The sequence below is a fragment of the Lactuca sativa genome, chromosome 3 (genome assembly GCF_002870075.4).
Source record: "Lactuca sativa cultivar Salinas chromosome 3, Lsat_Salinas_v11, whole genome shotgun sequence".
Taxonomy (NCBI): Eukaryota; Viridiplantae; Streptophyta; class Magnoliopsida; order Asterales; family Asteraceae; genus Lactuca; species Lactuca sativa.
In genome coordinates this window covers 311,330,525-311,334,491 of record NC_056625.2, presented here as the reverse complement: position 1 = coordinate 311,334,491, position 3,967 = coordinate 311,330,525, and positions in this window count along the sequence as shown.

Here is a 3,967-nt window from a genome sequence, read left to right as displayed (position 1 = left end):
TCGCACCCTCACCTGATGATATCCAGACCTCAAATCGATCTTGGAGAACCAAGATGCTCGCTGTAACTGATCGAACAAATCGTCGATCCTCGGCAACGGGTAACGGTTCTTGACCGTCAGCTTGTTCAAGTCCCGTTAATCAATGCATATCCGGTGTGAACCATCCCTCTTTTTGACAAAAAGGATAGGCGCTCCCCACGGCGAGCTGCTCGGCCGAATAAACCCCTTTCCTAGCAGCTCTTGAAGCTGCGAGGATAACTCTTGCATTTATGGAGGTGCAAGGCGATAAGGCACCTTGGCGATAGGCACGGCCCCCGAAACTAAATCGATACTGAACTCCACTTGCCTCATGGGAGGCACACCCGGCAACTCCTCTGAAAATACATCCAGGAACTCACGCATTATCGGAACCTCCTCAACTGACCTCAGCCTCTCTGAATCAACCCGCGTATCCATCACATACGCCACAAATCCCTTACAGCCCTGCTGTAGACACTGCCTCACCCTAGCGGCCGAACAAAACGCTGACCCAGAATGTGTACCCTCGCCGTACACCGTAAGAACTCCCCTACTAGGGTCTCGTATGGTCACCAGCTGCTGCTCGCAGTCGATAACCGCAACGAATCTGCTCAACCAGTCCATGCCCACAATGACACATACATCACCCATCGCATTGGGGACCAAATCAATTGGGAACTCAACACCGAAAATCTCGAATACGCACCCACGGATAACCTCCGTGGCATATATCACCCTCTCGTCAGCTATGGAAACTCTTGAAGGCCGACTCAACGCCTCACGACTAACACTGATATGCTGACTAAAAGGCAAAGATACAAAAGACCGACTCGCACCCGAGTCAAATAACACCAAGGCAGGTACAGAATTCACAAGAAAAGTACATACACATAACATAATATAAGCATAATATCTCAACATCAAAATAAATACACGAAAGAATACATACCAGCCACGACATCGGGCGCTGCGCGGACCTCCTCCGCGGTCAACTGAAAGGCTCTCCCTCGTGCCCTCGGCACCTCGGCCTTCACTTGCCGACTCTCGATAGCTCTGATGGTGGCAGGGGCAGATCCCTGAGGTGCTCCCAGAGCTGATCCCTGCAACTGCGGACACTCTGCCTTCCGGTGTCTAGTCTGGTTGTAGTGGAAACACACTGCAAACCCCTTGGGGCAGTCATTGGCCATATGCCCCTCCTTGCCACACTTGTAGCAAGATCCAGCTCTATAAACTCCATCATGACCCTTGTCGTACTTCCCACAAGTGCGGCCCTTCTGGCTCCCTGATTTGGGATCAGCGGGCTTGGCCCGCTTGGCTGCCGGCTGGGACTGTGTCGGTCGCCAATCCCTCCCCTGAGACTCCGCCTCCTCTCTAGACTGAGTCTCTAGCTCAATCTCCCTCTTCTGGGAGTTTGCCTGAAACTCTGAAAATGTCCGGTACGAGGAGTTCGCCACGAACTCCCGAATGTCTCGCCTCAAGATACTCAAATATCGGCTCATACGTGCCTGCTCAATGGACACGTTCTCAGGGCAGAACATCGCCCTCTCGTGGAACATCCTGGTAATCACCATAACAGACTCAGTACCCTGCTTGAGGGTCAGAAACTCCTGGGCCAAACGCTCCCTCTCCACCTGGGGAACGTACTCATCTCGGAACATGACAATGAACCTCTCCCAGGTCACTACCGCAAGCTCAGCAGGCGTAAAGTGCGCCGTCACTAACTTCCACCAGTCCTTCGCTCCCAAGCGAAGCTGGTTCAGCGCGAACCGAACTCTCAAATGCTCAGGAGATGAGCAAGTGAAGAAACACCCCTCTATGTCTGAAATCCATCTCATAGCCGCCACCGGGTCCTGGGTCCCATCAAACTCCAGCGGTTTCGTGTTGCTGAACTCTCGGAACAGTAACGCATCACCACCCTACGGCCTCACGGCAGCAATAGCTGCGGTGGCCGCTGCAACAGCTGCCTCAGAAAGAGCAACATAACGCTCGTCGAAAGTATCAATCAACGTGGTCTTAATAGACCCGAACATTTCTGGTAACTCTGCCCTGATGGCCGCAGCCACCTCCTCATGGATGATCCGGCAGATCTCCTCATCACTGGCCCCACTACTCTCAGGCATACGACGTGTCCTCACCATGATCTACCTCTGAAATACAACATACGATAAATTAGAATCCATTTGAGCATACTCACACTCGACAACTCATCCCTCCTTGATCCTTGGCATTCCAAAGATTCTTACTTGGGCTGTACACCGCCCCGGTGCTTTCAGTAGTACGGGCCCAATACTACTGTCCGCACCGTATCAGAATACACCCCAAGTCCTCCTCTTCGGATCCCAAGTTCCAAGTACTCTATTATGCATAATCCACTCTCTAACAGATCTCTCATAAGCTCCTCGCTGCTACTTACTCACTCTCAAGCATCTCATAGCAGCTCACCTCTCCCTAGGCTAAGGCATCACAAATCAGGCCACTCTAGTCCTAATAGGAGTACCTAGCCTAGTCTAGCATGAGAATACATCATATCAATATCATAACACATAATATGAGGGTATCTTGGGAAATCACCGTTCGGGCGCGGACTGATCATACACACAACTCTGCTCTGCGTTTTTCCAAAAATATTTTACTCTTTTTGAAAATATTTCTCAAATCCTCAGTTTGAGTTCAAATGCGCCCGAAGGTGTACTCGAATCCCTCAAACCAAGGCTCTGATACCAACTTGTAACACCGTAAGTTTCAAAACAATTTTTCGCATTTTATAAAAACATAATTCATTTAATATTCATAAAAACATCAATGTTTGAAAGTTAATCCATGACATACAAACATCCCAAGATCTCATAACATAAAAATCATGTGTGTGTACTGATCAAGCCGGCGCCTTCCCACGGTCATCACTAGTACCTGAAACAAATAACACCAAACACTGTAAGCACAAAGCTTAGTGAGTTCCCCAAAATACCACACATAGAAAATATTAGCCACTCGAGGCTATAACTCTGTGGGTCCGTAGACCCCACTCTGTGAACCCTTTGGTTCTAACTCTGTGAACCTTCCGGTTCCAACTCTATAAGCATGCACAACATAAATCACATAGAAATAATGCAGTACAACACATAACATACATATAGCATACAGATACTCTATAACATAACTCTGATTACCTACTCAAGGTAAAGTATAGTGAGAAGACTCACCTCGCGTATCTCGATAACTCGCAAATCCCTGAAATCACTAGCGCTCGATCTCCCGAGCAATAGTCCTCCTATAACACAATATATCTCTAATTAACACTTTCACAACTAAGGTTGACTAACCCTATCAAGTCAACAATGGTCAACTCTGGTCAATGGTCAACGGTCAACTTTGACCGGACTCAGCGAGTGCACTAGAGCGACTCGGCGAGTCTATACGTGTTCACTGATTCCCTCGGATCCTCTCTTGACACGTTGAGTACTTCCCTAACTCGACGAGTTCCACCTAGCATGAATTGCGAGTCCACCACGACTCAACTCGCCGAGTATCAAGAACAACTCGGCGAGTTCTGACTTGACTCAGCCGCCCTTTGACTCTCCCTGACTCACTGGGTCATCCCCCAACCTGGCAAGTCTACTCGCTGAACAATTTACGTGATACCCAAACCCTACTCGCCGAGTCTCAAGAACAACTCGGCGACTTCATGCCATGCACAAACTCTATTGACCTCCTGAGGTCAAATCTGTTTCCCCAAACCATAGATCTGGTCTTCCCCAAGCATGAAAGTCATGTAAAGTTCGAAACTTGATGCTTGTATAAACACAACAAGGCATCAAAAGGAGATTTGGTCCCAAAAATGACAACCGAAGTCCAATAACTCCATAATAACCCAAAAAGCTCCAAGGGTTAAGGTCTCTGGACCTCTTTGAGTCCAGATCCAAGGCACAAACTCGAAGAGGGATCATTT